We start from the raw sequence: 25,268 nt of genomic DNA, 5'->3' as shown, positions 1-25,268 counted from the left end.
AAAGGAGAATATATAAACAAGAGCCTCTTCCAGATCTTGTTAATCTAGGAACATGCAATGGAGCAGCATGGAGTACGTGTCAAACGCGCCGACACGCGATCCAGAAGTGCACGACGAGTCGGCGAGCGCGTCGGGCACCGGCGAGACGACACCGGATATGAGGTACTTGGATCTAGCTCACATAGCCATGGCGAGAATTGGGATTTTCGATCTAGAATTTGAATTTCACATGCGTGTTCCTCCCAACCTCCCTCACGTCTGTTTGATTACACCTCGGTCGCAGCCGCCTAGTCCATCGCCAAAAACAAAAGGAAAGCAACTAACGGCTATAAGTACTGTTACACCCGCTAACGGGCCCAGTTCGGGCTTGCAAGCCACTGGGGTGTTTTCTTGGGCTGAGTCGACTTGGGCCTTGGTTCCGGTACTATAGCTGTCTCGCCGTTGTCGACACCAGCTGTAGTCGATGCAGTATCTCCTTCGTCAGCAGTCGCCTTGGTTGACAGTGGTTTGCTGACATCCCCCGTCCGTTGAGGAGCGGCTTGACCCCAAGCCGCAGCCTGAGGAAACTGCTGCCGCAGAGTTCCAGGTCCTCCCATGTAGCTTCGTCCGGAGAAGAGCCGCTCCACAATATCAAACCTTGAGCCACTGCTTTCTGACCAACCCGACGCACCCGAGACTGAAGTACTTGCATTGGCACCTGTAGATTAGAAAACTGGTTCGGTAGATTAGGAATAACCATAGCACCAGGAGAAATCACCTTCTTGAGTTGTGAAACATGGAAAACTGGATGAATTTTGCTAGCAGCAGGCAATTGCAGTTTGTATGCCACTTCACCTATTTTGCCAATAATTTTGTACGGTCCAAAGTATTTGAAGGATAGTTTATGATTGGCTCGACGAATGACTGAGGACTGGACATAAGGCTGTAGCTTGAGAAAAACTAGTTCACCAATATCAAAGACACGTTCAGTCCTGTGCTTATCAGCTTGGGGGTTCATCCTCTGTTGTGCTCTATGCAAATGTTCAGTGACAGAATCCAACACAGTCTGTCTTTCTAATAGCCACTGCTGGATATCAGAGGAAGCCACAGTGTCACTAGCAGAGATGCCAAAGTACCATGGAGTGTGACCATACAAGATCTCAAAGGGAGTTTTGCCCACTGCAGATTGCCAATTGGTGTTATACCAAAATTCACACATTGCAAGCCACTTGCCCCACTGTTCAGGATGTGCACTGATGAAACTTCTGAGATAACACTCAACCTGCTGATTCACTCGCTCAGTCTGCCCATCAATAGCTGGATGATAAGCAGTGCTCATGTTGAGTTGGGTGCCAGTTCTTTTGACCAAGGTTTGCCAAAATGTACTAGTGAAAACAGGGTCTTTGTCAGACACTATATACTTTGGCATCCCATGTAACTTGTACACATTATCCAAGAACACCTCAGCAACTTTAGTAGCAGTGAAAGGATGCTTCATAGGCATGAAATGACCATACTTAGTGAATTTGTCAATAACTAGGAATATACAGTCAAATTGGCCTGAGACGGGAAGACTAGAAATGAAATCCATAGTGACATATTCCCAAGCTTTCTTAGGCACTGGCAGAGGGGGCAGTAATCCTGGGTGGTTGACCCTTTCTAGTTTAGCTTGCTGGCAAATCATACAGGATTGCACTTTTATCCTTGATGAACTTCTTCATTCCTGACCATCTAAATAGAGAATGTATCCTATGATAAGTGACAGGAAATCCTGAGTGGCCACCAACTGGACTGTCATGGAAGGCAGCAAAGATTTTATCATGTAACTCTTGCTTATTACATATCCAAATAGCTCCTTTATACCTAATTATCCCTTGCAGTAACTGGTGATTGGGTTTGGCAGCAGGATCCAGAGCTAGCTGTTGCAGAAGCTCAATATCAGACTTGTCAACACTGTAGCTGTTAATTACTTCAGTCATCCATACTGGCTGTATTTTAGATATAGAGAACAATTGTTGATCTGGTGGTCTTCTGGACAGAGCATCTACTGCAGAATTCTCAACCCCCTTTTTATACATAATCTCATAATCCAATCCCATCAACTTGGTAAGTGCTTTCTGTTGCCACATAGTGTGCAACTTTTGGTTCTGCAAATGAATTAAACTCTTCTGATCAGTTCTGATTACAAAATGTTGCATCTGTAAATATGGCATCCACTGTTCTACTGCTAGTAGAATAGCCATGTATTCCTTTTCATAGACTGACAGTCCTCTATTCTTGGGCCCTAGAGCCTTACTGACATAAGCTAGTGGATGCCCCTCCTGCATCAAGACTGCTCCAATCCCTCTGTCACAGGCATCTGTTTCAATAACAAAAGGTTTATTGAACTGAGGAAGAGCTAACACAGGGGCTTCAATCAGCTTCTTTTTCAGAATAGAGAATGCCTCTGTAGTAACTGGACTCCATACAAATGGCACTCCCTTCTTAAGGAGTTCAGTCAGTGGTTTACTGATTATGCCATAATGCTATATGAACTTTCTGTAATATCCACTAAGACCAAGGAATCCTCTCACTTCCTTGACATTAGTAGGTGTAGGCCAATTCTGAACAGTAGAGATTTTGGAAGAATCAGTTGATACACCTGCAACACTAATAGTGTGACCCAGATAATCAATTTGTTGTTGAGCAAAAGCACATTTGGACAACTTAACCTTCCACTAATAAGCTCTGAGTAATTCCAGTACCTTTCTAACATGGGCAAGGTGCTCCTTGTAAGTTTTGCTAAAGATGAGGATATCATCGAAGAAACAGAGTGTATTCTTTCTTTTTACAGGTTTTAGTGTATTATTCAGAGAACCCTGGAAGGTGCCAGGACCGCCACTCAATCCAAAGGCAAGCACATTGTATTCGTAGTGACCAACATGTGTAGAGAAAGTAGTCTTGTACTCTTCTCCAGAAGCTAACCGAATTTGATGGTAACCAGCTCTTAAATCCAGTTTAGTGAACCATGCAGCACCAAACAACTCATCCAGTAGTTCATCTATAACTGGAACTGGAAACTTGCCAATAACAGTAATTGCATTTAACATCCTCTAATCCACAACCAGTCTCCATTCCCCTCCTTTCTTCTTGATAAGCAACACTGGTGAAGAGAAAGGACTTTTGCTAACCCTGATCAGTCCAGCTGCAAGCAGTTCATTGATTTGCCTTTCTAGTTCATCCTTTAGTCGAGGAACAATTATGTAAGGTCTTGAAGTAACAGGCCTTACCCCTGAAATTAGGGGAATGTGATGATCACTTTCTCTCCTGGGTGGTAACTCTGTGGGAGTTGCAAACACATCAACAAATCCATCTATAAGTTGTTGAATTTCCACAGGGACTTCAGAAGTTTCTGCTGCTTGTGGAGTTGAAATGGACACACATGCATAAGTGTATTCAGCTGCATTTATACCCTGCAAGGTGACCACTCTACCCTCATAACTAGAAGACATCCATTGTTCCACCCAATCAATTTTCATGGGGCTTTGCTGGGCCAACCAATCGAACCCGAGGATACCATCATAAGTGTTGGGAGGCAATAGCTTGAAGTTGGAAGTGAACTGTACCCCATTACTGACCCAGCTACAAGCCTCAATACTGTGCTGGCAAAAGATAACAGATCCCCCTGCTACTGTAACCTTGACAGGAGTAATGGAAGCAACACCTGACAATGTCACAAATTTCCTGTCCAGAAACGAATGAGTACTGCCAGAATCCACAAGGAAATTCAGTATATGACCTTGGATATTCACTTGTAACTGCAGAATAGGAGCCTCAGGTTCTTTTCCTATAGCAGCAGCAGAAAGTCTAATGGAGTGCACTGAAGATGAAGTAGAGGAGGGTTGCTCATTGTCTGAAGTTTCTGATTCCTCTGGAGAGTTAATCTGCAGCTGTTCAATCATTTCCTGGACAAAATGCAGCTGCACAGTGTACTTGCACACATGATCTCTGGACCATTTCTCACCACAAACAAAACAGAGGCCCTTAGATCTTCTAAACTCTCTCAACGCTGACCACTTATCTTCAGTTCGTTGGGGTTTAACAGTTTCAGTCCTTTTTCTTTCCTTTGCAATTCTGACAGTGGGAGGAGAGATAGCAGACGCAACGGATGACAAGCGTTTGGCTGAATAGCTATTGATCGGTGTGATACCTTCACCAAGCTCTTCATGCAACAGAGCCAGTTCATAAGCTGCATCTAAATCCTTAGGTTTTTGCAGTGCGACAGCGATCCGAACACCTGGTTTTAGACCGTCAAGGAATCTGGTGGTGTAATGCAAGGCGTTGGGTGAATCTTCATAGGCTGTCAGTTGGTCATACAACTCTGCGAAACGATCCACATAATCCTCTACAGTACTTGTTTGCGCAATTCGAAATAATTTGCGCAACAGAGTTTGGTGATGATTACGACCAAACCTGGCTTGTAGAGCAGAGCAGAATTCAGTCCAATTCGAATTGGGCATACGACGCTGCACAGAGTCCAACCAACACGCCGCAGCGCCTTCAAACTGTGCTGTAGCCAGAGAAATCCATCTGTGGGCAGGGGTACTCCATAACCTGAATTGGTCTTCACAACGATTCTGCCACAGTCGAGGGTTGGTACCATCGAATCGAGGCATCTCCATGTGCATAGAGAAGGGAGACGACTCAGCAGCATCCAGAACAGAGAAATCGCGAGGGGAAAAAAATATTGGGCGAAGGATTCAGATCTCGCGCACCTCTTGCTGGCGGAGGCACGTAGATGTTGTGGGACTTCCCGCGGTGGTCGCTCTCGAAACCCAGTCCGTCACCGGTTGCGCCGCCACGAGTCGGGCCGCCGTGACGAGATGACAAGCTTCCTTTCGGCCTGGGTCCCGAATCAATGAACTCGAGCTTGCTGACGTTCGCTCGCACCTGCTCGATGTCGAGCGCGATCTCCTCGCGGATGCCGTCGGCTCGAGCCGACATGAGGTTGTCGAGCGCCGAATTGTTGGCTTCCAGCATCTTGCTCATGGACTTGAGGAGGGATTCGCCTTGCGCCTTGAACTTCTGGTCCAGGTCGAGGTTGATTTCATGGCGAAGCAAATCGAGCACGGCGCGACTCTCGTCGCTGAGCTCCTCCATGGCTCGGCGCCGTTGACGGTCGCTGAATCTGGTGCGGTGGTGATGTAGCGGAAACTCCAGGACGAACAGCTCTAATACCAACTGTGAGGTACTTGGATCTAGCTCACATAGCCATGGCGAGAATTGAGATTTTCGATCTGGAATTTGAATTTCACATGCGTGTTCCTCCCAACCTCCCTCACGTCTGTTTGATTACACCTCGGCCGCAGCCGCCTAGTCCATCGCCAAAAACAAAAGGAAAGCAACTAACGGCTATAAATACTGTTACACCCGCTAACGGGCCCAGTTCGGGCTTGCAAGCCACTGGGGTGTTTTCTTGGGCCGAGTCGACTTGGGCCTTTGTTCCGGTACTGTAGCTGTCTCGCCGTTGTCTGACACCAGCTGTAGTCGATGCAGTATCTCCTTCGTGAGCAGTCAACTTGGTTGACAGTGGTTCGCTGACACCGGAGGAGGGCGCTCGACCTCCACCTGGCGAAGTAATCTCTGGACGCGACGCTCGCTTGTCGATAAAGGTTTCGCTCTCACTCGTCGGCCGTCGACTCTGCCGAACCCACGTATGGCCTGCCTGACAAGAGGTTTTTGACCCGTGCAGCAGTGCTTTCCGCCGTGGAAGCTTTGGTGCGCGGCGTGGCTGCCAATCCTGTGAACTGACGCATCGTGTTAGTGGCAACCTATATTCTGTCTTGAAATTTCTCGAACAATCGTGTCCCAACGCGGAGCAGCAGCAAGCAGAGAGAGAAACAGAAGAGCAGCGCCTGCGAAGCAGAGAGCTTTGGCATGAACGAAATCGATTGCATTACTGATTCTGTTGCAACATAACAGTACGGGTAACAATTTACATGACACTAATTGGTGAGAAAGTAGAATCTCCAATGGCTGATGCCTACTATGCCCTACGACCAAATCATCATCGTGTGCTTCTTGTCCTGCGTTGAGCACGCTGCTGTGCTCCACGTCCACGCTAATGTCGAGAGCGCCGAACTCTGCGTCGATTGACTCCTCTTCACTGGTCGCATCGTCCACGATGATGCCAGTCGTCACCTTGGCCGGCGCGGCGACAGGGGCTTCCGTTGGCCCGGAGAGCACGTCGATCCAGCCCTCGTCGTAGTCCCAGTCCGGGAGCGCCGAGGCAGAGCAGGCCAATGCTCTGATCCTGCTGACAGCCGCGCCGTGCGACGGCTCGTCGTCCACCTCGTCGGTGTCGGACTCCGACACCCAGAATGCCGCGTCCAGCGTGCTCTTTGGTGACACCCATTTGCTCTCCACGGCTTGCGGCTTCCCGTCGACAACGGCGGCAGCCAAGAACGGATGCTCCAGCAGCTGCGCCGCCGTGAACCGATCGTTGGCCTGCCTGACAAGACACCTGGCCAAGAAGTCCTTGGCCTCCGAGGATAGCCACTGGGGGACCTCAGGAACGGCCTCCGTGTACCCAATCCGATGCAGCGCGGCGAGCGCATCGCCGTCCATGCCCCTCCACGGGGCGCGGCCGGTGGCCATCTCAACAACCATGCAGCCGAGCGCCCAGACGTCGGCCGCGGGGCCCTGCTCCTCGCCGCGCGCCACCTCCGGCGCCATGAAAGCCGGCGTGCCGCCGATGATCGGCACGTCAGCGCCCGCCTCCCTGGCGCACCCGAAATCCGCGAGCTTGGCGCGGCCGTCGGCGGCGATCACCACGTTCCTCGCCTTGACGTCCCCGTGCACCATCCCAGCGCCGTGGAGGTACGCGAGCCCGGCCGCCACGTCGGCAGCGTAGCCGCGGACGGCGCACTCGTCGAGGCCCCCGCTGCTCGCCATCCGGTCGGCGAGCGAGCCGCCGGGGGCGAACTCGAGGAAGAGCTGGTAGGAGCCGTCGCGGGCGCCGCGGCCGCCGATGCAGGAGACGACGCGCGGGGAGCTCAGGCCGGACATGAGGCACTGCTCCCTCCTCAGCGTAGCTGCGCACGCCCCGCTCGCCGACTTGACCGCGAAGAGCTCCCCGGAGGCGTCATCCGCCGCGAGGAACACCTCAGCCCCCGAGGCGCCGCGGCCGAGCGTGCGCACCCGCGTCCATTGATTGCTCACGGCCATCGTCGTCTTTCTCTTGTGTAATCTGAGTTGGGAACAGGGATTGTGGTGGCTTCCTTCTGTTGCTTGTGTCCAAGGTGAATTGTTGACGAGTTATACTTTTTCGTGGCGGGTGAGCGTATATATAGGTTGGTGGGAGAGGAAAAGTTGGGGAGATTGCAAGTTTAGAACATGGAAAGGAAGGTGTTTGGCGTGCGCGATAAAAGATTGGAAATCCCCAAGGGAAAGAAAAGGCGTGGGAAGCAAGCTGTTTGGGTTCTCGAGCAGGCGCTCGCGGCGGCGGTGGATTGGGTTGGACGGTGAGTGGGAACGCGCGGTCTGTGCTTGACCCGACCTAGCTTCGCGCTCTGCCTATGATTAGCCTGCGTCAAATAGTCTCGTGTAGGAGTCGGAAAAGGGAAAAAGCCGTGTCGAATCTCTCGGATTTTTGTATCTAATGGCGCGAGTGTTTTGAGATCAGCCGATGATTCTCGGAAGGTGCTAGCTTGAGGGTAGCAAGCAACTTACGTACTCGTCAAAGTCGCGCTGGGTCGCGAGTCGTATGAAACAGATCATCTCCCCGCGTACGAACGGAAGTGGTCGAAGTCAGCGGGTGCACCTGAACGGAGCTGGTCAGCTGGGTCTCCTCTCCACGGCCTCGTAAATGAAAATGTTGTTCACCGGGACCTGACAGAAAATTCCAGGTGAAATATCTGGCGCGCGTCTGTCCTCAGCATCACATGCGGCGTTCCACTTCCACTTCCACACGCACATAGGAATAGGAATAGGACGGCAGGGAATATTCGATCCCTGGCGCATATGCAGGCACGTTCACTGGCGGTGGCTGCGGCGCTCGCCGCCGCACACGAGTTTCCCAGACGCCGGCTGCTGTCCCGCTCAGCTAGCGTACAACAAATGCACGCGGAGTCCCGTCGGCCACGTCGGGCCGGCGACAAGTGGCGTCGCGGGGAGGCGGGGAAACGGAGCGGGTGGTGCTGGCCCATGCCGATGCGGCGACCGAAAGCGTGGCGGGCGCTTTTGCGGCGCGGGGTCGCCGTGAGACCGAAAGGATGGATGGATACGTTGCGTCCATGGGCAGCGTGAACCGCATCGCCGCTCACTCCATCCATCTTTTTTTTTTTTTTGAGACCGCCATCATGGCAATTTATTATTGAACAGGCGGTACACCCTCTGATTGCACAATAGCAATCAAGAAGTCAAGGATTACATCAAACGAGGAGCTAGAAGTCTCCATATTTCGTGCTACTCTTGCACACACGTGAGCTGCAAAATTAGCACTACGGTGAGAAAAAACTAATGCTCTGTTTGGATGTTGATATTCAAGGCCTTGGAATTGAATTGGCCCCAATATCAAATCCTCCCGACTTTGATATTGACATTGCACCCGAATTCTGGTGTTTGGATGTTCACATAATTGACATCTAGAATTTGCATGAGAGGGCCAATTGGAAAGCGTGTTTGGATGGCCAATGTGTACATTGGAATTGGTTATTGTCATAGGATGCACATTGTACTTCTATGTAATTTTTTAGTTAAATTCTATGCATCATGTGAATATATTTTTTAATGTTTAAATTTAAAGAATACAATCACGGCACTTGCAAAAAAAGCGTTACTTGCACAAAAAAGGGCATCACTACTTATACAACAACAACTTTTTCTTCCACAGCCAAATACAGTACAACTATCCCGAGCTACTCTTTGTGAGATAAGGTATGCCATCCAGACAACTACACAATAATTAAGTAATTATGCATCAATTTGTACAACATATATCAATCAATCAAGATAATGTATGTTCAGTCAAGCATCGGAAGGACTGGAAGCAAAATTTGTATCAACATCACACGTTTATAACAGACCAATATCACACACAAACCACGTCAAGTACTTTGGATCTGCCTGCTGGGGAACAAAGCTCAAATCGATTGACCTGCAGAAGACTGTTGTTCTTCAGAACATCAGCACATAGTGTGGGGGTTTGAAGGGATCAGGGGATTGGGTTTTCTGCCTAGGAAAGGGAGGGGGCTAGTGGGACGGACGCACGGGGAGGGACGGGAGCCATCTGCCATGGGGGCATGCGCGCGGTGGTGGGTCAGGCCAACGACGGCCAGTGGGACGGGCGCACGGGGAGGGAGGACGGGCTCGCAAGGAGGGAGGCAGGCGCGCGGAGAGAGAGGTAGGCACATAGGGGAGGAGTGGATCCGCCAGAGAGATGGGAGAAGGAGGAGGGTGGAGAGGGGCCGACCAGCGCCGCCGGGACCTCCCGTGTCGCGCTTCCGTTCGTCTTCTGTAGCACACGTCTGGCCTATTTCTTTTTGCTTGAGAGCGGGCGAAGCGGTAAGTCGAACGAGCAATCCCGAATATCTCACGAAGTCGAGCTCTTGTGCTCTGAATTTAGGAACAGCCAGGCGGGCTGGGAGAGTGGGCTAGCGAATATCGCGGGCCAATTCAGCGAGTCAATTCTGTGACCATCTGAACAATGGCATTCGGGTTGCCCAATGCCAATATCAATTTTTAGGCCCCAATATCAACATCCAAACGAGGTGTAAGGAAAATCCCTGGAAGTTTGGGAGATATGATCTCATCTCCCTGAAGATATGACCAGCGCCAGACCGATCAGTTGCATCCCCTCATGCAGACGCCACCATCAGACAATCAGTCTCCAGCACAACTCTCTGAATTCCTTTCTCCATAGCCAGCTTCATACCATCTCTACAAGCTAATGCTTCAACGATGATGGATCTGATACAGCATCATACTTTGTCATCATTGCCGCAACAAACACTCCCAGGTGGTCTCTCAAAACTGCACCCGTCCCAGCACAGTTTCTGACCGACCCAACTGCACCGTCGGTATTAACTTTGATCCAGCCTTCCTCGGGAGGTTTCCACACTGGTTGAGGCTTAGGTTGTTGCGCCTCCGTAGCTGCGATATCCAGAGCTCTCACCAGCTCCTGTACTAACTGCATTGACCGCAACGGCTGGTAGACTGCTTCATTCTGAGTATATCTATTTCTGTTGTTCCAAATCGCCCACATAACCGAAACGGCCACTGCTGCATCCTTCTTACTAATAAAGTTATGATCGAGCACATCCCTAGCCCATGTCACTGGATGTAATGCGGGCATTCTGAGCTCAAAAAAATCCTCTGCCTCTTCCCAGAACAGCAGCGCATGCTCGCATGTCACTAGCGTATGAAATAATGATTCATCGCTTCCTCCACACATGGGGCAGATAGCATCCGTTCTGATATGTCTCCTGCATAATTCCCCATGTGATGGTAACATATTCTTCAAAGCTCTCCACATAAATACTCTTATTTTTGGCTGCACTTGCAACTTCCAGAGAGCTTTCAAGTTACTCTGTCCGCCATGAGACAAAGAAATCTAAGTTTGTAAGTTAAACTTGTTCTCAATGGCCATACGATAGGCAGACCTAACTGTGAATAATCCTGATTTCTCCCATGCCCAGCTCCAGAAGTCTGGGAGGCTCACTCTTGGACGCAGCATACTTAAGATAGCATCTGCATCTGGTGCTATGAACATAGTTCGTACCAATTGTACATTCCATTGTCCTGTATCATCCAATAAATCAGCCACTAGCTGAACTGGTACCTCTGAGAGACGACATATGGGCTTCATGGACAATGTCCCAGCTATCCATTTGTCGTGCCAAATTTCTGTCGTCCTCCCATCTCCAACTCGCCTTATTAGGCCATCTTTTAGCATGTTTCTACCGGTGATAATTGCTCTCCATGTAGGTGATGCACTCCTTGGGCAACCAGCACTCAAGAATTCACCATTAGGGTAATATCTTCCCTTCAAAACCCGTGCACATAAGCTATCTGGTCTCTCTAGTAACCTACATGCCTGCTTTGCCAACATTGCATCATTAAATATCTCCAAATCCCGGAATCCCATGCCACCCCTAATCTTCGAGATGGACATTTTCTCCCACGACTGCCAATGCATTCCTCTCTTATCCAGTGATCCCGCCCACCAGTACTTGGACATTACTGCCATAACTTTTTTGCACAACCCCTTTGTGAGCTTGAAACAACTCATAGCGTAGGTTGGTAAGGCCTGAACCACTGTCTTGAGAAGAACTTCCCTCGCTGCACAAGACAACTTCTTTTCACACCATCCTTGCACTCTACATCTTGAAAATTCATGAATATGCTCAAAGTGCTGCACCTTGAGCCTACCAGAAGGAGTTGGTAGCCCAAGATATTTCTCAGTAAGCGCTTCCCTATGAATATCCGGTGCATTCCGCACACCCACCCGAACAGATACTCCCGAATTTGCACTGAAAAAAACTGAACTCTTTTGCTTATTAGCTCTATGTCCAGATCCATCACTATAAATATGCAGTATCTCAGTCAGCCGAGTTGCACTCCTAACATCGGCTTTCATGAATACAAGACAATCATCCGCAAATAAGAGATGTGAGATCCACGGGGCTGTAACACCCACTCGAATACCTCTGTCAATCCATCCCGCATCATAATTTTTCAGTAGGCACGACAATCCTTCTCCACACAACAGAAACAAATATGGGGAAATTGGGTCCCCTTGCCTCATCCCTCGTGAAGGCTTAAAAGAGGGTAACAGCTCACCGTTTACCTTTATCTGGAAACTAACTGAAGCAACACATCTCATTACAAGAGAGACCCATTCTTCAGCAAAACCTAGTTGTTGCATGATTCCCTGCAAATAGGGCCATTCAACACGGTCGTACGCCTTCATCATATCGATTTTGACTGCACACCATCCCTGCTTCCCTTTCTTTCGCTTCATGGAGTGAATACACTCATAAGCTGTCAGCACATTGTCTGTTATTAACCTCCCAGGCACAAATGCGCTCTGCTCTTCTGCTATAATCTCGTCAAGGATCTCACGGAGTCGGTTAGCCAAAACTTTAGAACATAATTTGTAAATTACATTGCACAAGGAGATCGATCTATATTGGGTAATATTCCTTGGATTTTTCACTTTCGGGATTAGAACAACTACCGTTTTATTGACTGACTCCGGCATGTGACCACCATGGAGGAAGCCCAAGACAGCACGGGTCACATCCTCCTTAATAAGATCCCAATGTTGCTGATAGAATCCGGCCTTGAAACCATCAACACCCGGCGCCTTCGACGGCTTCATCGCAAACATGGCACTGTTCACCTCCTCTGCAGTGAACGGCCTAGTTAGTCGTGCATTCATATGGTCTGTTACCATAGGTGGAACATGGTGCAGAACAGCTTCTACATCCAGCTCCTCTTGCGCTGTATAAAGGTCAGTACAGAACCCTTGGATTTCTGCCACGACTTCTTCCTTACTCTCGCGAAGAACACCCGCACCATCTTCAAGTGATACAATACGGTTTTGACTCTTTCGAGCAGATGCCTTCGCATGGAAAAACCCGGTGTTGCGGTCGCCCGCATGTAACCAGTCAACTCGCGACTTTTGTCTTGCCATGATTTCTTCTTTATGTAATAGTTCATTCAGATTTCTGGCAAGCTCTCTCTCCCGCTGTGATGTGCCCCTGTAAAGGGAATTTGCACGCTCATGCTCGTACTCCCGACGAATCTTATTAATCCTCTTCTTAATGTCACCAAACTTCCTGTGTTTCCAATCGGTAAGCTCATTTTGCATGTGCACTAGGGCGTTATTCAACTCCTGAAGGTCATTCATTGCCCCGGCCGTACTCCAACCTGCGAAAACAGCAGCGTTGTATGATTCTTCTCTCTGCCACACATCCTCGTACATAAATCCTCGCTGGCCTCTTCCCTGCCAAGCATCTGTCATCCTGCTGATTTTCACCTCAACCACACAATGATCAGATCGGGGAGACCAAACATGTTTGACACTCGACGCATCATATAATTGCATGAACGCCGGGTCTGCCAACATTCTGTCCAAACGAACTTTGACGTTTGCGATACCATCCTGTTTATTATCCCATGTGAATGGGGTACCATGGTAGCCTAGGTCACGGAAATCACAGAAATCAATCGTTTCCCTAAAGCTCTCCATCTGCCACTCAGCTCGCTCATGACAGCCAAAATACTCCGAATTATCCAGTATTTCATTAAAATCACCCCCACAAAGCCATGGGAGGTCGCTTTGGGTTCTAAGCCACCTCAACAATTCCCAGCTTTGTGACCGTTCAGAGCGTTTTGCCTTAGCATAAAAGCCAGTAAACCTCCACCTCTGACGGTCACCTCCTACATTTATTGCATTTGCATCAATATGTTGATCAGAGACATTATTCACCTCAACATCTACCTCCTTAGACCAAAATAAAGCTAAACCGCCTAAGCCGTTACTGCTTATGGGCATACAACCAGCGAACCCTAACCTTGAAGCTATGTCTGCTACTCTCCTTTCGTCGATCTTTGTTTCAGACACAAAGACCAAGGCGGGCGCTTCCAGCCTCACTAAGTTGTGAAGCTCACGAACTGTCTCCGGGTTCCCAAGCCCGCGACAGTTCCAAGCGAAGCAACTCATTTGTCTTGGCGGGGCTGACTCGCAGCCTCCGCCTCGAAACTTGCACTATTGATCTCTTGAGCCTTCTTCTTCTTTGAGTCTCTGCTATCTCTAGAATCACTTGACACGTCCTCTCCGCCATGCCTCTTCTTGTTCAACGTCTCTTGATCAACCAGCATCAATGTCCCTCCAGAAGTACCCTTTGGATGTGCGTCTTTGCCATCCATGCTAACCCGCCAATAAACTCATGATTTGTCCGACCACGTCCACGGAGAGGAGATGAACCTCCCACTCCGTTGCTTCCTCCACGTGCATTGAACTGATACACAAACCTGCTGACATTGCCTTTAGTATTTTTGTTTGGTGAGGTAACTTCCTGCCCCACCTCCACTTCTTCCTCGTATTCTCCTTCTTCCTGGGTAGCCCCATAGGACTGCTTTGGGTATCTCAGTGGTGCACCCTCCCAGTTCCTCTTCGGAAACGAGAACCTCAGCGACTCCTTATATGGCAGTCGCCCCTCTACATCTCTCTCTGCGGGACAGGGACAATATAATTCAGCATGTCCAAGTACACCACAAGAGAAACAGAAATAAGGCAGGTGCTCATACTGAATATCATAGAACATCACCTCCTTAGTTCTAGCTGATTCCAACTGCACCCAACGCATCAGGGGTTCCTTGACCTTGATCCAAATTCTAGCACGTAAGGCATCTCCCCATGCAAACCCTTCGCATCAGTATCAACCTTGACCACATACCCGAGCAAATCCGCAATCTTCCTCGGCCATGGGGGACAACGAAGGTTATATGGGAGCTTAGTGACCCTAGCCCAAATCTGCATCTGCTCGAACTTCCAATCATCCGGATTCGACCTGAAATCAAATATCTCAAGAACCACCGCATGCTTGCCAATAGTCCATGGACCGCCTTCCCAGATGCGATCTCGATCTCTCTTAGTCTCCAGATTGGCTACAAATGTATTTTCCCCCACCGAACTAAAGTACAACCCTTTAGGGTTCCCCCACGTAGGTCGCATCGCATCAGCAATGGTGTTAACATGTAGCACACGTCGATGCAGCACCTTCCCGATGAGCGCAAAGCTTGGCACCTGCGTCTCCTCTTGGTCATCCACAGTCAGCCTCACACTTTCCTTCTCTGTAAGATTCATCTTCTCCATCATCCTCTCCACTCCTTCACGATCCTTTCCTAGATTGTTGTTTGAACTTGCCATCTCCGCCGAAGCCGCCTAACCCTAGAACTCTACTCTCCTCGCAAGTTCCAAGGATGGGCAGGACCGATAGGGTCCCCCTTGATCGTCCCGAGAAGCAACAACGAGGGAGGAGCAGAAACCAGGGAAGTTTGGGCGAATTGCGGGTGAATTTTCTTACGATCGCGCCTCAGGAGATGAGATCGCCTGAGCGCCGCCTCATGCCACTCGAAACCCTAAAATCGTTTTGGGGCACGCAACTGTCGAATTTTTTTTCTCACTCCATCCATCCATCATATTCATCATGCGTGCCGCCGCTGGGTTTGTTTGATTCCACTTCACTGCACTCCACTTCACCACTGGCCCAAGTAACCCTGCGTGCATTGCGTTGGCCGTCCGTTTCTTCTCTCCACGCAAAGATGAGAAGAAACAAGCCCACACACACCACGGATCGGTTATGATGGTACACTTGAAACCCGATGATTTTTTCACCACAGGCCGTTCTGTGGTGCCAGACTACAAGTCGTTTGCAGAAACGTAGGCGCATCAGATCTTCCTAACGGACGACGCGAAGAAAAGAGCAGCAGCGTTCTTCAGACGCCTTCGTGCACATGAGCTGAACGCTTTTTTGTGAGAATCGAACGACTTGCAAAAGTGCAGTCCAAGTCAGACAACCCGCACAAGCCACAGCCTTCACCGTACTACTATAACTTGAGTCCCCCATCGTCAACCAATTATTGCATATACTCCTTTTTTTAGAAAAGGAGGAAGACCCTGTCCTCTGCATCTGGACGATGCATGCAACCACTTTATTAATTATTCACAAAAGTTCTTACAAAGAAATACAACAATAAGTCTGAAGCCACCGTCTGGGCAATATTTGTCGCTACTCCTATCCAGTTATGAACGGATGCTGATAGTCCGGGCCTAATACCACAGACCTCGCAGCCAAGCCTAACATCTAAGATCTGAGACCCCAACGTAGACACTTGCCGGTCTGGGGCACACACTGGTCCGGCGTGCTCTCAGAGGTCGCCGCCGCTAACTGCCACCGCTCCATCTTCAGAACTGTACTGATGCATCAACCTTGCTCGGTCTAGCTATCGTCGACGCCACCACGGCGCCCAACGGCACCTCCTCTCTACGCGCAAACAGCTGAGCACGTCGCAGTCGCCACTGATACACCTCAGCACCATGCTGCCAAGTACCAACAGCCGACGCTTGAAGTCTTTGGAAGATCTGTCGTGTGTAGCACCTGCCGACCAGGCATGACAAAGCGTAGCACCTGTCGGTCAGGCATGACTTGACATCTCCACCGAAGCTCCATGCAAGACGAAGCCGCTCCATCTCCTGGCTCTGACTTTCAGCGCTGCTCCACAAACGATGCTCCCAAGAGAGGAACGACACCACAGTGCCGCCATCGTCCGATCTGGAATACCAGATCCTAGGGTTTTCCACGGAGCAGCACGAGTGGGTCGACAGTAGTTACACGACGATGCCTCCATCAAGGTAACACCGTAGAACGCCGCCATCGCCTGTCGTCGGCTCGGTTTTCACTGGCAACCATGTCTCCCCAACTCGTAGCCGGTACTAGATGATGGATCTCGAAATCCGATCACCAAGCCTCTGGCCGGCCATCTCTGACGAAGAAGATGACCACCACCACTGACCAACAAGACGACACGAGATGAAGTAGGGCGCTACCAGCGTGGTCCTGGCCAGCACCACCGGCGCTAGGCCCGCCGAGACCACGCCCCATGCCCGAGGGCAACGTCAAGCGCTGCCATGACGGGGACGCAGACCCGCAGCCCAGATCCGGCCCACCCATGCGCCGCCAAGTGGCCACCACCAAGCGCCGTTTAGGGGCAGCTCCGCCGCCGTGAGGGACGCCGCCCGACGGGCAGCAGGCGCCAGCCACCGCCGCGCGCCACCGATCGCCGCGAGATCTGCGATCGGCCATGGCAAAATAACAAGGACGCCCCGCCACCACCTTCCCTGGGGACCACGCGGGCTTCGCCGGTGTCCTCTCCGGCGGCGGCGAAGCGGGGGAGGAGTGGGGAGGGGCGGCTGGCGGCGCGGTTAGGGTTTGCCCCATGCGCCAGAGGGGACGCGCGGGGGCGGGCCAACAATCCTATTGCATATACTCCTAAATCAGACTAACTACTTTGGTGCCTACACTGCTTCTACTGCCAGCAGCCAAGTAACACCACTTGTTAATGCCAATCTCCTTTCCGGCGTCTGTTGCGCTCAAGCGAAAAAACCGATCGAGGAGAGACCTGCTTTTCGTTGCAAAAGGCACCCCCAACTCAGCTCTGTAGCAGTTGACGGCCCTTTGACCTTGTTGAACGCCGGTGCGCGGGCGACGTAGGATCGGCGAGATAGACTAGAGAGGATCCTCGGCAGATATGACAAAGACGGGCACCATCACACGTACTTGATATGTATGGGCCGCATGCATGAGCTAAAAATGGGACAAGTTTGAGTTGGATGAAACGGCGGAGCCTACTTTTACCTGAAGTTGACATTGCGATCGGATGCAACGTCCATCAACTATTAATTCCCTGCGTGGAGAGGAGAGAGCTTTCAGCTAATTCATTTCGAGTTCCATACACTGAACCTACTCTAAAGAAGAAGAATTGTTCCGTGCACTTGAACAGTATGGGCGTAGACTCTCATCATTTTTTTAAAGTGGTCAGAAATCTGAACGGTAGGTCTTGGAGGGATGTCAACTCAAATATGTTGCTTGCCAATTGGGCGCAGTCGTAAGAAAAGGTCTGCGTGCTTTTCTTTGCTTTGCTTTGTGTTCCAGGCAACACAGCGACGTACAAATTAATCTTCTTGTTTTTTCGATTTACGTCCAAACTAATCATTGTGTAAGAAACGGAGTCAACGTCCTCACAAAATAGCGCAGGTACAGAGAAAAGGGGGCCTGAACTTTGATCCCGAGGCAGCTAGCGTATATCGTCGTTGACATTTAACCTTGAGTAGACGAGAAGAAGCTGACCAACTCGAATAACCGTAGTAGCATTGCCTTTTGTATTGCATTCAGTACCGAACTTCTTTAAAGATGCAGTGAATCAAAAAATAACTACTTGTAGGATAGAGATTATTGTGTTGGCATCAGTGTGATTGGTGAGATCGTCTTGATGGGATGGGGACGCGGTAGAGATGTGGCCTTTTGGGCTGGCCGACTCCAGCAAGACTCATCCAAATATGAACGCCCAGATGATTCCTTCCATTGGCTTGCAAGTTGGGTGTTGGATATGGCAGTTGGCTAACCACTCAAGTGCCCCAACTTCAAGTGATCAACGAGCGGACTTGGCATGGACTGTGGTTCATCTTCGGAGAACGAGCCGACGTGTACGGCAAATTATTAGCAACGGGAGATAGCTGGAGATGAAACGCCGAGTGTGAAGTCAGCTTCGTCGGTCGGGTCGGTCCTTGTTTATCCCCTGCCGTGCTGGTCCTGCACAAACACAACAGCTCAAGTAACGTGACTTGTACTCTAATAAACAGTGTCGCGGTCCCTGAAAACAAAACTTTTACTATTTCGATGGCTCATCATTCATGCCGAATGGAGCATTACTCGGGTGTCAATTTCTATCACAAACTCACAACCCTTGTACGAAATGAAAGTATCTTACTACATGAAACAGGAAAATAGGAGGCGTCTTTTCGGGCAACTGGAAAACGTTAACGTCAGGCGATTCTTCTTCTCTCGTTTTCATAGACCACCCTCCCGTCACTCTCGATAGAACTGCATACCCCTCCAACCGATGTCCGTCCCTCAATGAGGCTAAATTTTGTGTTTTGACCATTTCCTGAAACTTAATCCAAATTTGACCCTAGTCTGAAAAAGTTTCGGGATCAGACCCTTTTGGTACCGCTAGGGTCCATGGCGATACGTAGGGAATAACAGCCTACCGCTAAGGTCCCTGGCGGTAGGGTTGCATGCCCTACCGTAAATTCCTCCTAAGTATTGAACACACTGCGTGCTCGTGCCTACCGCCGAGCACCTTGGCAGTAGGGTTGTACAGACTACCTTCAGCCTGTTTGGCGGTAGGGATGTTTTCTACCGTCAAGGTCCTTGGCGGTGCTGTTACATCCTACTGTTATGGACACTGGCGGTAACAAAAGGGTCAGATCTCGAATTTTTTTCAAACTAGGGTCAGATGTTGATTATGTTTCAGAAATGGGTCAAAACACAAAATTTTGCCTCCCCTCGCAACCCTGTCTGAGCAGCTTCCTTTGGCGACTTGCCGCCACACTGGTCACATCCCCCCTCCCTCCAAGCACCCTCCCCAGCCGTCAACAACCCACAGTTACATACGCACTCGTTAACCTCCGCCTCCTCACCGTCTCATTCCTGGATCGCCCTCCTCGGAGTTGGCGAAGACAGACAAATCATCCATGTCTCCGTCTTAATGCATTGCACTGGGTCTCATTGCGGGGAATCGACTAAGACAAATCAAAAAATATTGTATATTTGTGAGTGTTTTCTTGAGACAAATTCACATGTATGATTTTTTTATTATGCAGCCTAAATATTCGGCTTTAGTAGACAAAATTGTAAAAAAAATTTAACTCTAATGCTTTTCCGAAACAACACATAGCATTACCTGGTGAGAGTAGCATAGCCAGGATTTTTGAGTCTGGTGATCCAATCGACACAAAAAATTGCGGATGGAGTAGCATATCCAGAGACTCATCACACTGTTTTAACCATGTTTTCGTACCGATCCACATGTGTAAATAAAAATATCTGCACGCACCAATCATTAGGCACATGATGTACTACCAAATGATCGAGCAGCGAGTGAACACCCATGATCATCGGAAGAGCGTCACGTCCTTGGGAGGGACCCCAGGTCAGCATGATGAGGCCGGTGGCGTCAACGCACCAAGCTGGCTAGTAGCTAGGTGCGCCAGTGCAACGCGCGAGCAAACCCAGCGGCCGGCCAATCATGAGTCGGCGAGTCGATTGGGTCGCACCAAGTGTGCCGTGCAAACGCAGGACTGCAGCCCACCAAACCGCCCGTGCGACCCAATCGACCCGCCGTGTACTGCACCGGTCAGTGCGTTGGTGCCGATTATTATTGTGCTTGCCGGAATCCCCCACGGCGACGCGTCTCTGACCCGGCTGGCTTGCAGTTGCAGGCCAGGAACTCGCATCCGGCGTCGTGATTTTTTATGGGCATTGACGAACGCCGAGAAACACACGTGTACTACCTTCCACTTCCACACCGTACCGGAAAAGGCAAACGCGGCGAGCGGTTCAACAAGCAAATGCCAGAGTACGTTGCATCTGTACACTTGTCGTGGCCATGAGCAAGGTGATCCCCCCACGGCTGCACCAGTGCACCTACGTGCCCAAGCTGGTCTGCGTCGCCATCTCGTGGACGTACGCCGAGCGACCGAGGGAAGGAGGCACGGATGACAGCAAGCGCGGCCGTTGGTGGCCGAATGGTCGGAAGGAGGCACACGCGCTTTGCAGGGGCAGGGGCGGCAGTGAGTTCGGGGCCGGACTTGGGTCAACCCACCGTCCATGGCGTTGCGTGCCAGCATTGTCCCAGCAAAAAATGGCAAGAGTGGTAGTACGAAGATTTGATGGGAGCGTGACTGCTTTGGCTTCTGCCGTTCGGACACTAGTTCCGTTGCAGAACATACATCGGCTGCTTGCCACATTGCATCGTCCCTCTAAGTGCATGCACGTCGGCGTGCTCATCTGGTCGCCAAGCGATGCCCAAGCAACCGCGCAGCTGCGCCGTTTGCCGATTCGTTCAGGTGTCGCAGCCTAGCTTTCTCCTCTCCTCCACGCTTTTGTGCTGCCCTTTTGTATGCGTTGCTCTCGGCAGCCGTCTTTCTCCAGCCTTTTGTATGCGTTGCTCAAGGAATCTTGGTGGGCTGGTGCCGTACGCTTTAGATTCCGTCGCTGTCGCTCGGGCCGAAATCACTGTTTTGACCTTTTCAGCGATCTTTGCCACAAAATAAACTCGACATAAAAGTATTTCACGATCTGACCCTTTTAGCAACGCCACAGCCCGTGACGTTTCTTCTCCATATAGAAACACCGAGATATCTAGCGTTTTCGCTCCATATGGAAACACCAAGCATGTTGGCGTTGCTGCCCAGGCCGAGACGCCAAAGCTTATGGCATTGCTAGCTGAAACTCTCTTAATCTTAGGAAGGAGCTTTTCGCACCGGGACGCCGATAGTGACCCCGACCGTTCGCTCGCTCGAGCATCGCCGCCGTTGCCATCTCAAATCCAAGTGCAAGACATCAGGTCGTGTCGTCAGGAACCGCATGGTGGTGCGCCGTCCTTAGCCTGGCCGGTTCGTGCTGCGGCAGAGGGTTCCGGTGCATTGAGCTGGTTGTTGGTAGGAGCAAAGTGCACGTCGGGTGCAGTGGGAGCATGAGACACGGAACGAGCAAGGGGCCCGAGCTCTTGCTCTCGCGCTCTGCCGTCTTCGAACAGGTTGAGAAGAAGGAATAAACGGCGGCGCACAAAGTCGCCAGAGTCACCAGGCTCGACCTCGTCGACAGCGCCGCCGTGCGACCATGCTCGCCGCTCGCGTGAACACATCTGCCCGACGAGCTCGGCCGTCTCGCCGGCTCCCTGCATCGCTTGAGCTGTCGCGCATCTACCTGCCACCGCTGAGCTGAGCTCAGCTGAGCTCAGTGCAGGGGAGGAGGACGAGCTAGTGAGCGACGTGACTAGTATTTGTTGCTTTTGCTGTGGTTTAGCCAGCCGGCCGTATCTTTCCTGATTTCTCCACGAAAAAGTTTGCATTATCCTCCTAGCTTCCGCAGCCCCTCCCTTCATGCCTTTTGTACGTGCCATTGCTCGCCGTAGCTAGCTAGCAACGCCATGAGCTTTGGCGTTTCGGCCTGGGCAGCAACGCCAAGATGCTTGGCGCAAGATGCTTGGAGTTTTCATGTGGAGCAGAAACGCTAGCTAGCTCGGCGTTTGATTGCGGACTGAAACGCGAGATATCTCGGCATTTCTATATGAAGAAGAAACGCTACAGGCTGTGGCGTTGCTAAAAGGGTCAGATTGTAAAATACTTTCATGTCGAGTTTATTTTGTGGCAAATATTATTAAAAGGTCAGAATAATGATTTCGGCCGTCGCTCGCGGAGACTCGGGCGCTGTCACCCCTGAGGAGACCGCGAATCAGTTCAGCGTGACCGGTGCTCATAGACTAGCTAATCCTCTCTCATGCAGAGGAGATATAGATAGATGTCATATCTGCGAGCCCAACCAAGATAATGCTACTCATGCACTCCAGCTTAAAGGGGCATGATTGGTTTGACACTAGACATGTGATTTCAACTCAGCCAAGTAACTAAATAGCACTTGATTTTTTGCTGTTTGTGGAGGAGCCGCATTACTCGAACTGGGCTGGTTGACAGACAGTTGGCACTCAGCTAGCGACCTAGCGTGCTGTGAACACAACAGCTAACCTCGCATGATGAACAAAGAAAATTCTACTTGCGTGCCAGTACCAGTTCGATCTAGCTAGTAGCATAAGTCAACTGTGTAACATATACATGTCCATGTCCATGTTAGAGCATCTACAATCGAAATTGCCTGTTCCGGCTCCCTATACGTCTGAGAGCGCGCCGGCGGTCGTGACTACGTGGGCCTCAATTTGTGTCATTTGTAATCACAAAGCCCATTGCCAAAACATCCGACTCCCCCCACAGCCACTGCAGCAACACCGCCGCCGATCTCTCTCGCGCCGGCGACCTCAGCCATGCTGCGCGACACCGCGGATCGGGGCGACAGGCGCCGCCTCCTCGCACACCTGTACTACAGGCGGCGGGGTTCCCCCTCCCCTTCGTGTACGAAGCATTCCCGGAGGCGCTTCGCCTGATCCACTTGGTGTCAGACGATGTGCTTCAGGCGACAAGGGAGCAGAGGTGGATGAAGCGGGCGAGGCGGATCTGCGACGATTCCTTCTCGTGGACGCAGTGCGAGAAGGAATGGAGGGAGGCGATGGAAGCTGCGCAGGCGGAATCAGATCCGGATCTCAAGCTCTTGAAGGAGAGGTATGTTCAAACTTGCCCAATCCAGGCGGATCGGGAGATGATGAATTTGGAGAGGAGGATTCACTTCGAGGGTTCGCCAGAGGAGCGAGCTCGGATGCCGCCGTTCCCCACATCGCCATCAGTGTCGATAATTGATAACCCACAAGTATAGGGGATCGCAACAGTTTTTGAGGGTACAATATTTAACCCAAATTTGTTGATTTGACACAAGGGGAGGCAAAAAAATATTCTCAAGTATTAGGAACTGAGTTGTCAATTCAACCACACCTGAAAGACTTAATATCTGCGGCAAAGTATTTAGTAGCAAAATAGTATGAAAGTAACGGTAACGGTGACAAAAACAACAGTAGCAGTTTTCAAGCAATCATAACAGTGGTAACAGAAAAGTAACTAAGCAAAGATCAATATGTGAAAAGCTCGTAGGCAATGGATCAATGATGGATAATTATGTCAGATGTAATTCATCATGCAACAGTTATACATAGGGTGATACAGAACTAGCTCCAGTTCATCAATGTAATGTAGGCATATATTCCGAATATAGTCATACGTGCTTATGAAAAAGAACTTGCATGACATCTTTTGTCCTACCCTCCCGAGCGGGGTCCTATTGGAAACTAAGGGATATTAAGGCCTTCTTTTAATAGAGTACGGGACCAAAGCATTAGCACTTAGTGAATACACGAACCCTGAAACTACGGTCATCACCTGGAAATGTCCCGACTATTGTCACTCCGGGGTTTGCCGGATCATAACACATAGTAGGTGACTATAACTTGCAAGATAGGACCAAGAACACTCATATATTCATGAAAACATAATAGGTTTAGATATGAAATCATGGCACTCGGGCCCTAATGACAAGCATTAAGCATGAAAAAGTTATAGCAACATCAATCTTAGAACATAATGGATACTAGGGATCAAACCCTAACAAAAGTAATGTAACAGCCTGATTTTTGACCCTTTCTTTTTCTTTTGTTTTTCTGAGGTTTTTGCCTGAGTTTTTTTTCCCGTGGCTTTGTGGTCTGGAAAGTGAAGAAGATGCCCTCTTCTTTCTTTTCAGAGTGGCTTGTCATACCCAAATCCTTCCCTAGACCTTTCCATTTCCACCTTGGACCAATTCCCAATATTCTTTTTATTGAGATTATTCCTTTTCTATTAAAGGAATAACTCAATTTGTCCTAGGTTGTGAAGCTACCCATATTTCCCTCACTCCTAAAATTCCCAAATAATTCTCATAAATTTTTTGAGCCATATCTTCATCAAAATGTGGCAAAACTTTTCATTGCCATGTTCAAAAATAAACCTCAAATAATTCATTTCATATTCTGTCCTAAATGGCACATTGTGAAGCAAGTGCTATTTTCCTTTGCCCATTGGCCCTCAAACTCCTTGGACATAGTTTTCGGTCCATATCATTGCCACATGCCAAATGCAACCTCATTTGCCTAATTATGATTTTCCAAAGTTTCTGTCCAGAAGAAGCTTTGTGAAGGAGGTACAAGCTAGGCATATCAAAATGAGTTGCCATTTTGCATGATCCTTCATATCATCATATTACAGCCCTCCACCAAAGTAGAGCTCATGTCATGCCTCCATGTGAGCTCATCTTCAATTTTTTGATTTTGTCCAAATTTTTAGTCTGTGAAGCAAGTATATTTTATCTTGCTCCATTATGGCTGAATTTTTTTCTAGGCCTTCTATTATCCATATAACCTATCTTCACCCATTTTGGGCATATTTCATCTAGCCATTATTTCTCTAAAATTATTGCAAGTTTCTAGTCAGCAGGGGTGGTTGTGAAGCAAGTACCATTTTGGTGAATCCAATTGGTATGAAACTTTCACAGCATCTTTACATGATCAAATCATCAAGCCTTGCCAAATTTCAGCCCAAGTGGCATCACCATGTGAGTGCATCATCCAAATCTCATTTCAGGACCAAAAATGCAGTTGTGAAGCAACTATATTCATTACTGGTCCATTTCTCCTTAAACTCTCCAAGATTATAGTCCTTCCTAAGCTAATCACCCCAGACAAACTCTTTGGCTCCAATCAAGTTTCTGTTGATCACTAGTGCACGTTCAAGTTTACTGCAGTAAACTTCAGACGTTAATTACCATTTAACCACAGAGCTTTTCATCGATCTACCACCGAAGTTGAAACCTCCCCTGGAAGAAATTACCACTAGACAACACGTTCCAGGCCATTGCCCCCGCTACATGCCAGTGCACGCAGTGACCGCGTTAATGGCATAACAGTGCGCACGCTCTGTGCTCAGTGGACACGTCCAAGGCGCCGTTTCTGCTCGTCCTCTTCCCTACTCGTCATCTTCGCGTGTG

At 49.7% G+C, this 25,268-nt stretch overlaps 1 pseudogene; it reads right to left on the bottom strand.

Annotated features, from left to right (window-relative positions):
* Positions 1 to 5,778: 5,778 nt before the first annotated feature.
* LOC123080760 (mitogen-activated protein kinase kinase kinase 17-like) lies at positions 5,779 to 7,344 on the bottom strand (annotated as a pseudogene).
* Positions 7,345 to 25,268: the final 17,924 nt, after the last annotated feature.

The sequence above is a fragment of the Triticum aestivum genome, chromosome 1B, assembly GCF_018294505.1.
Source record: "Triticum aestivum cultivar Chinese Spring chromosome 1B, IWGSC CS RefSeq v2.1, whole genome shotgun sequence".
Classification (NCBI taxonomy): domain Eukaryota; kingdom Viridiplantae; phylum Streptophyta; class Magnoliopsida; order Poales; family Poaceae; genus Triticum; species Triticum aestivum.
Note: the sequence above shows the minus strand (reverse complement) of the source record. Positions and strands in the feature narration are given on the sequence as shown.